We start from the raw sequence: 15194 nt of genomic DNA, 5'->3' as shown, positions 1-15194 counted from the left end.
GGAAGTCACCAAGGAAACTTTGTGTATATATGCAAAGCAATATGCAAACTTCATGAAGGCCCAAATATGGCAGTGCTCTTCTGCATGTAGGGCGAAGGCTTTTCTTGGCCCTTTTATCAGTCTGTTTTCACTACTGTGGAGCATCTGACAGGAAGTTTAAATATTGTGCTTCCTGCCAACTTATATATAAAATGCCCTGCAACTTTAAGGGAAAATGTTATCTTCAAAGATGACTTCAATCTAAGTAAAAGGAAGGAGGGAAGGAGCCACCTGATATCTCTGTTCTTTTCTTTTGAAATGGCAAAGTATGTACCTATGTTTAAACAAATAAATTCTAGAGAAATCAATTTACTAAAGTCTTTCCTACATGAATTAGCAAAGTTAAGAGGAATTTTCTATGACCTCAATGGCTTTGAGGTTTTTATGTTTAAATAAAAAGAGAAGCTAAAATTTAAAGGGAGATTTTACAGAAGTAAAATTTCAAACAGTGTTATAGTCTCTAAATTAACTGTCATCTACAATCTGTTAGAGTGAGTGATATCTACTATACTGACATGTGAGGTTCGCCCCCTCCTCAGCAAGAAGTAAGAAGAGGGGAAGAAGGAAGGGAAGGGAAGGGGGTCGCGGGGGGAGAGCAACCCCCAAAACTTTCTCACCCTGCTAGCCTGTCTACTTGGTCTTTAATTCTACCAGTCTGCTAAACAGAAGTGAAACTAGATCAGAACGCCCTTCAAACAGATCAAAGGAACCTTAAAATTAAAGATTTTTAAGAAAGCTGTTTACAGTAGTAACCAATTCACAGGCTTGCCTAACCATATTTGGTAACAGCCTCCATGCTATTACTGACAAAATGGAACACAGAATATATTATTCTATCAACTACTACAGATCAAAAATTTTTCCCCAGCAAAAAGAAAAGAACTGCTGAAATGGTAGCATATACATTTCAGAAATTACAACTCCCTACATTTTTCAAGGTGCGGAAACTAGGCACCAGAGAGATTAAAGGACTTGCCCTGTAAGTATAATCTACAAGATTGGGGCAACGGTAGAATCTACCCCATGTCTTAAGCCTAATGCTCCCTTCCTAATATATCATTTTGAAAGTAACTTTGTGAATCAAGTTTTTCAATTAATGCATACTATAATAACAATGATAATGATAATGTTTCCTTCAAGAAAAAGGTTTTGGAACCTCTATCATTAACACACACACACACACACACACACACACACACACACACACACACACACACAACCTGACCCCCTGGGATAACCTGCAAGGTACCAAAAGGAAGTACAGCACTAACAATACTCCCCAGGAGCTACCTGTAAGTACTGCCTAGCACGAATAAAATTGCTTTTGTGCACCATGTTCATCAATCACCACTGGGTTACACTCTGCAGAGACTTTCAGAGCTCAGCCTACTTCAAAATGAAGTCAGATCTCTGAGACTAGTGTAAAGTGTTGAAGGCCCAGGAGGGCTTTCCAAGAGGAATCAGGCAGCATTTCTACTTGGCAGAGGGGAGAGGCTTGCTCTCAACTACCAATGTGGGCTTAGGAGGGAACTTCCATGCCTGTGCTAGAACTCTCTTATGGTCCACTGGGGCAGAACTCCCTAAACATCTCTTGAACCCATTTCCTACTCTTTAGCCCCATTGGGATTCTTTCCCCATCAAACCCATCTTCTGCAATGTGGCCAGGGTCACCTTTCTAAGAGAGGAAGCTGATCATGTGACTCCCTTGCCTAAAATCTTCCACAGCAACACGGAAAATTCTTACAAGATTGGGTGAAAACAGCACAACACAAAACGATATATAGACTGTGATTACAAATAGGTTTTAAAAAAAGTACAATGAGTAAGAACTAGAAGAACCGAAAGAGTTGGTGACAGTGGTGTAGGTGAACCTTTCAAAAGTCTTTGAATTCTTTTGCCATGCATTATTACTAAAATATTATTTCTACTTTAGCCTCTCACCACCTGTGAATAAGACCCAAAGTCCTTATGAGACGATGCAAGGCACCTGCAAGCTCATTCCCACCAATCTTTCCCGTCCCACCTGCCACCACCACACTGTTCCTGCCACACTGTTTTCAGTGTCCTGTGACTAGACCTTTCAAAACTAAGTCATTGCTATCCCATTGCTTCTGTCCCCAAAGACCTTTCCTTTGTTACTTGGCAAAATCTGATTCTCTCCCCACATCCCCCTTAATGACATAGCACACGAATACATTCAGATTGTAAACAATTCAGACCATAAAGTCACGTCTAAACTAAACGTTAAAGACCCTTCCTTCACCCATGGCTCCTGCTCCTCAGCCATATCCTAAGTCCCACCCCCTTCTCCAGAGATGCAGGTTGCTTAACTGGTTTGCTGTGAAGGACTTTTACCACACTTCAGTGCTCAATCCTAAAATGCAATCTCCATATCTGGCAAGAGCAGAGCACATGGACATCTCTCTCCTCCTTTTACTTTAGATGTAGTGGAAAATCTTTTTTTTTTTTTTTTTCTTACTCATTCAGCAGCTGGGCCCATACCTGAGAAGCCCTAGGGTGAGTGGCATCAGTCAGCATGCTACAAGGTAAAGGGGGACAAACACCCTCTCTTGCTCCTCATTCTGTTCTAGACTCATCAGACTGGTCGAGTTCCAAACTTGGGTTTCAGCATGGGGTGGGGAATACACAGCTTCTCTGTCAAGGTCTGGTCTAATACTGGGGCTTGGGGCCACAGCTCTAGTTCATAGTTACAAATTGCTTTTCTAGGCAACTCACTGCCTATTTATGATCTGAAGCAGGTCTTGGGGATAAAAGCCATTACCAACATTACCTCTGGAAGTGAATTTAAAATTCAGTTTGGGCCATGCTATATAGTCCCAAGCAAAAGAGAATGGCGTTGTGTTGTTTCAGTAACACTATACACAACGGGTCCCTCCTCATGTTATTTTCCACGGTAGCCTTCTATATGCCCCAGGGTATGATGTTTTGATTCAGTAGGTAAATCTAACACTAAATTTCTTTTATCAATATAATCTAATGGAAGTCTCAAGAGAAAACAGGCAGAATTCTAGGCCCTAAAGATCAAAAGTACTTTTGTTATTATTTCTGTTTTGTTGCTTAATCAGTATTAAGGAAGGCTTCAAAGACTTGATAATTTTTGTTTGTAGTACGCTCACATAATATTCCCCAAAAAAGTTAATTTCTTTTTTCTTTCTTCTTTGTCTACTAGGAGAATCTGGTAGGGATTTTTAGCTCTAGAGCCAAAACTTCCAAGTAGTTAGTGACAATACATGAATCAAATTAATAATAACCAGAACTGTGATAAACAGTCCATTATCTGTTATATGCTATCCAACATAATCACTTTGAAAGCATGTATAGAATTTTACATTTTAATGAGGCACGTACTCTATTAAACTGTATTTTTGCTATGGAGATCAGAGGTCCAACGTGTTAGAAGTATTATTACATCATAGCAACATCTTCAAATATAGCTATGCTATGCACAGACATTACAGAGCACCTTTTATTGCCTATTGAACAACGAAATAAATCAATGAGATACCTGAAGTATACTTCTTGTTTGAAACTATAATATCCTTCTATTGCTGTTTTGTTTCTCCCAGAACAAAACAAAACAAAACAAAAACCTGTTTGTAATTAAAAGAACATGTCCTTGTTTTATAGGACAGGCTTATGGCTTTTCTTGTTTTCTGTTGGTATGCTTCCCCCAAAACTCAATTATTTCCTAAAGCAAGATGTTTGTATTACAGAGAAAACCATTCATGTAGAGGCATTCTGTTCTCCAGAATTTGTCATGCTGTGAAATAGTTCACTGATGACTTTGGCACACAGCAGAGATGGCAAATTGGTTTCATTTCAGGGGTCAATCCTGATTTAAAAAAAAAAAAAAAAAAAAAAAAAAGGTTAAAGACTGCAGGGAACTCTATCTTGAGAAAGACAAGAATTGGGCTGATCAGGAAACTGCCAATATCAGATATATCTGACAGAGGTGCAGAAGTGGAGAATGATAGCCTATCTGTCCCGATAACTGCCAAGACCTTATTTTAGGGGTGAAAATGGGGTCTTCATATGTGCACTAATGTGTCAAGGCAAAATGGAGACTTGCAGTCAAGAGGAAAGTTTGATTCTTGATGGATCTATTAAAAAAAAAAACACAAAAAACAAAATACAGCTACCCATAAGAAACCACTGCCAGTGCTGTTCTCTAAGATTTATTCAGAATTTAACTTTCACAAAACATTGTACACTTTCTGGGGACACACATTCTAGATAATAACTTTCAGCTTGGTTGTTAATCAATATGTACAATACATACTAAAAACTTTAACTCTGATATACATATATGAGATTCAAACATGAGCAGCAAAGTCTTAAATAGACATATATTCGGTAATTTAAAAAACTGTTTTATAAGAAACCTTGTAAGGATTGGAGTTAGAGAGAAATTTGGAAATCCAGTGAATAAAGTCTGGAAGACCATTTATAATAGTTTCGCTTTTTCTTCCAAGCTATGAATTTTAATTTTTTACCTCTAATATTAAATTTTACCCCAGCATTGCTGCTGAACATCTTTAAGCTAAAGAAGAAATTATCAACTACTCTAGTAAAGTTAATTCTTGCTTTTTGTATAAATTCGAAAAAAAAATGTACAGAATTTTTTAACAAATTCTGCTTCCTGATGAGAAAACAGATGTTACTTTATAACCAGTAACTTCATCCTCTACAGTCAACAGCTCAAATACTCTACATTTATCCCTGTATTTGAGGAACTAAGAGGCAGTGAGGCCTAGAGATCAACAGAGCAGCAAGCCAGGGGCAGACAGTTTAGACTAATGGGTAGGGTAAATTCAGGCAAGGAAAGGCTTTGCACAGGTGATGACAGCTGACGTGTGAAAGCTCAGGAGCTGGTCTGGAAGATAAGCAACGGGAGACGGTGCCTCCAGAATTTACTAATGTCCTCTACTAAACCAGTGCAAGGCTGGGTCTGCACCCTCTCGGGGGATGGAGACAGCATGCACCAGGGCATTGAAACACATGGGTGCACTGACGAATCTTTTACTTACCTAACAAGTCCTCTTTTAGGGAGAATAGGAATTAGGTTCTTTGTCAGAGTCGATGCTAATCAAGATACTTTGAAACAAGCATTAACTACATGGCAGTAATCATGCTAATAATAGATGACAATTCTTCTCAATAAGCCTCTCCTACATCCCTCCAGTCCAGACTACTACTCTACTTTTTGTTTTCATCTAGGTGATACAAAAGTAAATAAAATGGTCTTTCACCAAGTTGTGAATATGATCATCATAAGTATTTCTAATAATAAACACGATTCACATTATTCGTTTAAAATTGCTATCTTTTAAAACTATAAATTTTGAATTTTTAACTTACAAAATTCTTAACCTGTCCATTTTAGGCAATTGAGGCATAAAATACTAGTTTAAGTGCAACAAGATCAATCTGGAATATAATGTCCTATTTTCACTGACACAACAGTCATTTTCTTACTGTCACAGACTACCAGAAACAATATTCATTTCATTAACAACGAAACATGGGGGCACAGAACAGAAACATGGCAACAGAAATAAACTTTAATTTTAAAGCAAAGCTAGATCTCATTTGTTCCTAATAAAGAATGTGTGGGTGCACATATTAATACATATATGTGTATATTTTCTTATAGATGGAAATGTATTTTCCAAGTTGGATTTATTTAATTGTATTTTTGTAAAGTTTTAAAGTATGTTGTAACCATAGTTTAAGCAAAGAATCTAATAAAGTGCCCAATAAGAAAAAAAGTACCTATTACTCGAAGACTAGAAAACTGAGTAACATTAAGGAGATCAAACACATCTTAAGGGAGAGGTATTAAGGGGCAGAGACAGGATATCAAAAATCTTTTAGTTTTCAAAATAGTTCCAGTTTCATTATTAAGAATTTAACTAAATTTTGGGAATGCAAGCTGGTGCAGCCACTCTGGAAAACAGTATGGAGGTTCCTCAAAAAACTAAAAATAGAACTACCCTATGGCCCAGCAATTGCACTACTAGGCATTTATCCAAGGGATACAGGTATTCTTTTTCGAAGGGGCACATGCACCCCCATGTTTATAGCAGCACTATTGACAATAGCCAAAGTATGGAAAGAGCCCAAATGTCCATCGATGGATGAATGGGTAAAGAAGATGTGGTGTGTGTGTGTGTGTGTGTGTGTGTGTGTATCTCCATACACACACACACACACACACACACACACACACACACACACACACACACTGGAGTATTACTCGGCAATCAAAAAGAATGACATCTTGCCATTTGCAACTACATGGATGGAACTGGAGGGTATTATGCTAAGTGAAATTAGTCAGAGAAAGACGAAAATCATATGACTTCACTCATATGAGAACTTTAAGAGACAAAACAGATGAACATAAGGGAAGGGAAACAAAAATCATATAAAAACAGGGAGGGGGACAAAACAGAAGAGACTCATAAATATGGAGAACAAACTGAGGGTTACTGGAGGGAGGGGTTGTGGGAGGGGGGATGGGCTAAATGGGTAAGGGGCATTAAGGAATCTACTCCTGAAATCATTGCTGCACTATATGCTAATTTGGATGCAAATTTTAAAAGATAAAAAATAAAATTAAAAAAAAGAATTTAACTAAATTTACCAAAAAAAAGTATAGTTTATATTTAAATCTGAAAATCACTGTAATTCCAAATACTATTCTAAACAATATTAATTTATATATTTGATAGTATAACAGTAATCAGTGAGTAATACTGTTTTGTGTTGTCTTCCCAAGTATTATTTTCTGGACAAATCTGGATGTTTGTACATTACACTTACTAACTACATTGTATTTTTCTATTAATAGACAGCTGGTTGTATTTGCCCCAAACCCCCACTTCTGGAATCAACCCTGATGATGCTCCCATTGACAATGTTTGTATAAATTATACTTGCCTCCCCTCAAACCCCAAACACCCTGACACATACACCAGGTAATTTCCTTGGGATGAAATCTCAAATGTAGAATTATCAGACCAAGTAATATCAAGAGCTTTATTGTTCTAAAACCAGAAGTTTTTCTTTAATGTTTATTTATTTTGAGAGAGACAGACAGACAGACAGAGAGGGGGAGACAGCATCCCAAGCAGGCTCTGCTGTCAGCCCAGAGCCCGACACTAAGCTCGATCTCATGAACCGTGAGCTGAAATCAAGAGTTGGATGCTTAACCAACTGAGCCACCCAGGTGCCCCACAAAAGTTTGTTTTGTTTTTTAAGTTTCAAAGGTGGATACATGCTCAATGGATATAACTTGGGAAATAAAGAAAGTACAATGTGCTTGATAATAGACGACTGAAAACAAAGCAACTGTATATAATCTCTAAACTAACAGAGGGCCACTATAAACATTATCAGTATGCCTTTTTATTTTTTCCTCCATATAAAAATAAAAAATGGCATTATACTAAATATATTGTTTGTACCCTCCTTCCTCACTAGTATATCATGAAGATTTTTTAGTCTGAAAATTACTTTCCTGATATAATCTTCATGAATCATATGGATTCCCTATAACTTATACCAATTATCTCCTATTAAAATGTTGAGGTTGTTCCTAGTTTCTTAATAAAAGAAAAATAATGCCATAACAAACATTTCTGTATGTACCTATGATAAATTCCTAGAAAGCCAAATTATTTGCATAAATGTTATAAACATTCTTAAGGTTTTTTTGGATACACATTAACAGATTTTGCCCTTGAAAGGTTCAAGTATCAATTTTATAAATTCAACATTCTTTTATACAAAACAATACCATTAAGTATGATAAAAGCAATCCTCAAAACCAAAAGCAATGTGTATCCATGTAAGATTTTATAATTTTTATTAGCTTGATACATAACTTAAATATTTTAATTTGAGGATCTTTCATTGATACGCATGTTATGATTTACTTTCTCTAGATTTACCTAAGGAGGCTTAGGTTACTAAACTTAAATATTCACATCAATTCTCTATATTCTAGTTAGTAAAGGTAGATTCAATTATTTTTGCCATTTTTCTAATATATTACTTTCTTCTTGCTACAAACTTTACGTTTTATATTTTATAAGAGTATTTATACTATTGTTTTCTATAAGAATATTTTTACTCTTGTTTTTACATTTCAGCATATCTATCATATCTTTAGTGATAGTCAGGAATTTACTTGGTTAGGAATTTATCTCCAGCTAAAACTAGAATATCTCATTTTTTTAAAATATTTTTTTTAATATTTATTTTTGAGAGAGAGAGAGTGAGCAAGAGAGTTGGGGAGGGGCAGACAGAGAGAGACAGAGTCCGAAGCAGGCTCCAGGCTCCAAGCTGTTAGCACAGAGGTCAATGCGGGGCTGGAACTCACAAACTATGAGATCATGACCTGAGCCGAAGTCGGCCGCTTAACCGACTGAGCCACCCAGGCGCCCCTACCATCCAGATTTAACCATAATATTTTCGTATATTTTCTTTTGTTGACGTATTTTTCACTCAGTATTTTACTTCCACTATGTCGAGATCTGCTTTCTCTCTTAACGTTATAACAACATTACTTACACTTACCATAATTTTATTACTTTTTTACACTTAAATCCAAGTGAGTTAAAACATAATGTAATAATGATTTCAGGAGCAGAATTCAGTGATCCATCACTTACATACAACACTGAGTGCTCATCCCAAGTACCCTCCCTAATGCCCATCACCCATTTAGCCCCTCCCCTTAGAAGAGCCCTCGGTTCGTTCTCTGTATTTAAGAGCCTCTTATGGTTTGCCTCCCTTTCTGTTTTTATCTTATTTTTGTTTCCCTTCCCCCATAAACATAATTTAAAAAGATTTTTCTTTAATGTTTATTTACTTTTGAGGGAGAGAGGGAGAGAGACAGCAGGAGCAGGAGCGAGGGAGGGGCAGAGAGAGAGAGAGAGAGAGAGAGAGAGAGACAGACACAGAGAATCCAAAGCAGGCTCCAGGCTCCGAGCTGTTAGCACAAGGGTCTCAAACTCACGAGCCATGAGATCATGACCTGAGCCGAAGTCAGACGATCGACTGAGACCCCCAGGCTCCCCCACCCATGAACATAATTTTAAATGGCTACACAATAGGTCAATTTTTCTGCATGTTACAATTTGCACATTTTCCAGTTGTTACACAGGTACATTTTTTCAATTTGTCATTATCAGTAATGCTGTGATGGCCTTTTCATCATTTTTTTTTAAATTTTTTTTTTCAACGTTTATTTATTTTTGGGACAGAGAGAGACAGAGCATGAACGGGGGAGGGGCAGAGAGAGAGGGAGACACAGAATCGGAAACAGGCTCCAGGCTCTGAGCCATCAGCCCAGAGCCCGACGCGGGGCTCGAACTCACGGACCGCGAGATCGTGACCTGGCTGAAGTCGGACGCTTAACCGACTGCGCCACCCAGGCGCCCCTAAATCATTCCCGTGACCTGGCTGAAGTCGGACGCTTAACCGACTGCGCCACCCAGGCGCCCCCATCATTTTTTAGTAATATCCATAAGAGAGTGTTAAAAGTAGGATTGCTAGATCAAAAGGAATGATTTAGGGGCGCCTGGGTGGCGCAGTCGGTTAAGCGTCCGACTTCAGCCAGGTCACGATCTCGCGGTCCGTGAGTTCGAGCCCCGCGTCGGGCTCTGGGCTGATGGCTCAGAGCCTGGAGCCTGTTTCCGATTCTGTGTCTCCCTCTCTCTCTGCCCCTCCCCCGTTCATGCTCTGTCTCTCTCTGTCCCAAAAATAAATAAACGTTGAAAAAAAAAATTAAAAAAAAAAAAAAAAAAAAAAAGGAATGATTTATTTATTTATTTATTTATTTATTTATTTATTTATTTGAGAGAGAGAGCGTGTGCACCTGCACGAGTTGGGGAGAGGGGCAGGGGAAGAGAAAGAATCTTAAATAGGGCTCCACGCTCAGCATGGACCCCGATGCAGGGCTCAGTCCCACGAGGGTGAATGCAACCCTTTATTTTTCTTCTTAATTTTTTCTGTTGTTATTCTTTACTTCTTCCTACCTTTTACCTACTTTTTTATTTTTAGATTCTCCTCTTCCTCCTTACCATGAAGGCCCAGACTACCTGATTTTGCCAGCCGGTGTTAATCAAAAGGAAAAAAAAAATAAAAATAAAAGAGAAGATCAATCAGAAGAAGAGAGAGGTCAGGGTCATACATTCTGATTTTTTGACTCTACCTTGTGAGGCATACAGCTATGTAACAAGTGTACCGTACTAAGACAGAACACTAGTCACTGCTGGAAATGCTGAATGGTGACAGCATGGTTACTGCCGCATGCATTACCAAGAATCACTACACCGGGTAAGGAATGGGAATGGTCACTTCTAAGATGCCTTCCAACTTTATAGTCTATTAGTTTATGAAATTAGGGAACACAAAAAAATGCTCTTCATTTCAAATGGTATATGGTGTTTACATGCACAGATTTTTAAACTAATGATTAAAAAAATTAGCAGTCTATCTCCCATCATTTACATTTTCGTTAAATAGGCATCTTGAATTGTACTGACCTAAATTACAAGCCTATCTGTAGTTTGAAAAGGCCATGAATTCAGAGAATGGAAACTAATCTTAGAAACTCACACATCTATTGTGGCAAAGGGAGTTAGGGATCCTTAGATTATACACCTACTTAAAAGTATTATATCTATGGCATGATATATATCTGAAGGCAAATTATACATAAAAAATAAAAACGGACATAGGTTATTACAACAAAGGGACACTCTGAAAAACAAGTAAAATCCTAACCGTACTAGGAGCAGGAAACTTTAATAAAGAAATATTTCTTCAACAGTTAATTCAATAACTATTACTAATTTAATATCTAATTGTACCTGAGGAAACTTTTAGTTTTACTCAATCTAAAAAAAAAAAAATCCTATGTGTTGATTATAACATTTATAAAAATTTACTCAAAGTCCTGAACTTTTATGTTGAACTGACTTTGAAATATGGCTAGCTGCATGTGCTTATTTCTGTAGGAAGACTTACTTTTACCCTCTTATATAACCATTTCTCATTTGCTTGTATCCAGTAAAGACATACAGTTATCAAACTGAAAAAGACGGAAAGATATATATGGCCAAGGGAGCCTGTGATCTAAACAGGTTTAGATAACAATTTTAGCTGAGATAAGACAAAACCTTATCTAATATACTCTATCTTTAAAGATTAAATTACTTTGACAAATCTTCATTAGTCTAGAAGACAATATAATACTCTAATACTCTAAAAGGCCTGACTCTACTATTAGAAAGCTAGACTGGAATATTAATTTTTATATGTTTTTCAGAATATAATACAAAAAATTCTGAAACTTATTTTTAGAAAAAGCATTTCTTGGTATTTTGACTGTAGACAGTATGTATTTCTCTTTTCCTAATGTAAAAGTCTAAAGGCCAAAAGAGAAAAAGGATATATTAACACTATATCCACTAGTAATAACTTGTATCAGGGGCCTGGTAAATTCTTGTCTTTAATAGGATTCAAAAGTCCTTTAAACGAAACCTTCCCAAATCTGCCCTGTTTTTGGAAACACACTGCTCTGGATGATAGTAAGTTTTGTTTATAAAAAACGGAAGCAGTTGGGGCACCTGTTAGCTCAGCCCATTAAGCATCTGACTCTCGATTTTGGCTCAGGTCATGATCTTGCCATAAGACTGAGCCCTGTGTCAGGCTCTGTGCTGACACCATGGAGCCTGCTTGGGATTCTCTCTCCTTCTCCCTCCCTCTGCCCCGCCCCTGCTTAAGCACACTCTCTTTCTCTCCTTCGAAGTAAACAAAACATTTTTAAAAAATATGCAAGCAGTTATGTAAATGATATAATGATGTTATCCCGTCAATTATGTCAAAAGAAGAGAAAAACAGAGAAAAGATATATCAGACTCAAAACTCTGATAATCCTCTACTTGTACTGAATTTTCAGGATCACTCAAAAATATCGTCTTAAACTCTTAAAAAAAAAACAAAAAAACCAAAAACCTTGACGAGATTATTTAGAATAACCCTTCTTGATTGGTGAGAAATTTGACTAAAAATATTCTAGCAGTGTGTTGATAAAGTATCTGAAAAGACTCATTCAGAATGTAAAAGTAGCCTAACAAGCAACATGTAAACCAAATAGCAGCATTTTTATTGCCAACTTGTAACGTGTCTTTATAAAATGTATGACATTTGCAGCTGCCATTTAGTAAAATCAAGCGGGCTACTTTTTCATTATTTACATATGATAGAATGCAGTCCATTGTGTATGCTCAACATTAATATCAAAATTAAGCAAATGTGGCATCTGTCAAGAAATCAAACATTGTTTACAAACAATCAAATATTTTCAAGGAAAATTTCCAATTGGTCATTTAAGTAAACACGCTTTAGAATAAGCACGACATTCACAATAATAATTAAAATCAATGGAAATCTCATTTAAGTTTGCCTCAATCAGCTGTTATCAATAAAACCCATGCTTTATCCTCAAACCTAAATTTTATGGATACAATCTTAATGCTATACAATCAAACAGATAAGAAAATTAGAGTAAATCACTGGAGCTCCCAGTAAATGAAAGAAATCTCAAGTAACAAGCGTGATTAAACCTGACATTTCCCAGAGCATTTTTCTTCCCAAAATCTGTTTTAAAGAAACATGCTTACACGATCCCCACACTCATTTTATGGAAGCTAAAGCACAGAGAAGGGGCAAAAAACAGAGCAGAGGCTGCAAATGTAGGCTCCTTTCTTCCAACTGTTCAATTATTTCGTTGCTCTCCTGTTCCAGCATATGAGGAATCTCAGGATCCTTTCTGCTCGTTATTCCCCCCACCATCCCGAAGAATTTACTGGCCCTTCTTTTTGGGCAGAAAGAAAGTGTATGCACGTTTTTACTTTTTTTCTTTAATAGCATCATCCTTTACCAACATAAAAATACCCTAAACTACACTGAATGTTACGTGTGAACTTCAATAACAGACTAAACAGACATTTTCCTCAGTCTCTAGTCCAAATGAAACACTTTTTTTTTTCTGATTTTAACAAAATATATGTTAACCGCAAGCAATTCAGACAATTTAAAAGATATTAAAGGAAGAAAGGGAAACCTGCCTGAAATTCTCGTGCCCATATAAAAACCCTAGTTTGAATTTTTTTTTCCCTAATGGGCGGCTGCTATTCAAAAAAGTTTTATCATCACTGGCAAGGAGTGTGCACAAAACATCAAAGTACCTATAATTTGGGAGTATTTTCTAAAGATTTGACTAAGTTTTTTTCTCTTTTCCTAACCATATCAAATACCCACAGCAAGAAAACAATTTAATATTAAATGAACACACATATAAACATATAAAAGTAAAACAAAAATTTCATGAAACAATAACTGCCCTTAATACGTATGATACACTCTGATACTTTTTCTATTCTATTCCATTAAAAAAATAAAAATAAAAAGGCTAGTTGTGTTGTGTGCTTTCCTGACTCATTTATGGCTTACAACCTGCAATTTAAAAATCACCAACCTAGAAGAAAAATCCCTGAATTTAGTGATCCAGCTTTGTTACGGTTCTCCAAGTAGCCAGAATCACGTCATTTAACTTCTTTGCTTCTCGGTTTTTCCACTTATTAGTGACAGAATTCAGCAGACAATAAAAAAATGCACTTCAAAACAAACCATATCACCATGAGCAAATATATAGTGTTCAGTAAGCAAAACTAATAAACCAGGCAATCTTTCACTCAAAGAGAATCAGATCCAGGATACCCCAATAATCCATCATGCTACCATCAATACATAAGATGCCAAGATAAAGCAGGACCTATGAAATTGAGTTTGAGTCAGTGGCTCACTCAAAAGATTTTGATCTTATTTAATGGTTGCTAGGAAACCAACTCATCCTTCACCAAGGACAGCTGAAGCCCCACCAAGTGATTCCAAGCCACCCAGTATAATTAAAATTAACTGCAGGGCAACAGCACTATCAGATTTTTTTTCTTTTACTTCAGATGAAAGCTTTGAAATGGCTTAAACCTCTTTTACGTGTGTATATACTGTGGCCCACTGGGCTATCTCACATCATGTACTTCTCTCACAGTAGCACATCCCCTTTGGGATACTCCTAAAAGAAGTCTCTGTAGAGATTTATTTTCTAGGAAATTTACTGTGGCCTAAAAAACTATTTTGAAATGCTTTCGGGCAAGAGTGACTACAGCAGCTTGTTGCAATACTCCAACAAAGCACTCCAAATTTCATATACAGCCTTGTAATTCAGCTTGAATGAAAAAAGAAGAAAAAAAACTATGATGAAAAGTTACAGTATCTCTCACTTAATATTCTACTCCACTTAGGGCAACAAGGTGAAAATACCCCTATGTGCCTGGTAGCTCCAAGTTAATTACCATTATGCTAAAACCATTAGGGTAATAATTAAAATGAGATTTTGAATATCAGCTTTTTAAAAAGTGGAACACATTAATGACCATGAGAACTTGATTTATACTCAACAAAAACTAATGGTCAACTGGCCAGTTTTATTAACTAGCACTCTACGTTCCTAAGTTCCCTGGGAAATATGTTGAAAGCCCAAGTCCTTAACATTTAGAGTTGAATTAAGTGTAAACCATTTCTATGGTCTGGCTGATATGGGTGGATGACTATTTTCAACAAAAGCATAAAATTCAGCCAACACTAAGTGTACTAAAAAATTAAAAGTGAATAACTATTAGCTAGAAATTAAAGTATTTACATTGTGACCAGTAATGAACTGGTCACTTAAATGTAGTATAAAAGTGAAATGAGAGTTGTAAGTTCAGAACTGCTGTGTGTTCACAAGGTAGGTACTGCTGCCTTATCTACAATTAAAGAATAATTCACACACTTGGGACTTGAAGATGTTTTTGAAAAAAAGTAAGGGATGTAAATGAACTACGATGGAGATGTCCTAACCTTAAGAAAAACGCTGGAAAAAATAAATGACATAAAGAGAACACGAATAAATAGGTAAATGGTCAGGAAATAGGTTTCACTGGGTGAAACAAAAATACTGGGTAGAAAAAGAGTGTGATAAAAGAAATCAACAGATCGATATCATGAGCTGAATG

General features: G+C 36.6%; 1 protein-coding gene across 4 annotated transcripts in view; it reads right to left on the bottom strand.

Annotated features, from left to right (window-relative positions):
* The window catches only part of CDK8 (cyclin dependent kinase 8), a 115008-nt gene that overhangs the window by 21184 nt on the left and 78630 nt on the right, over positions 1 to 15194 (bottom strand). The window lies entirely within an intron of this gene.

Source organism: Leopardus geoffroyi, chromosome A1 (genome assembly GCF_018350155.1).
Source record: "Leopardus geoffroyi isolate Oge1 chromosome A1, O.geoffroyi_Oge1_pat1.0, whole genome shotgun sequence".
In the NCBI taxonomy this organism is placed as follows: Eukaryota; Metazoa; Chordata; class Mammalia; order Carnivora; family Felidae; genus Leopardus; species Leopardus geoffroyi.
The sequence above is the reverse complement of the archived record's forward strand: the minus strand, read 5'-3'. Positions and strand labels throughout refer to the sequence as shown.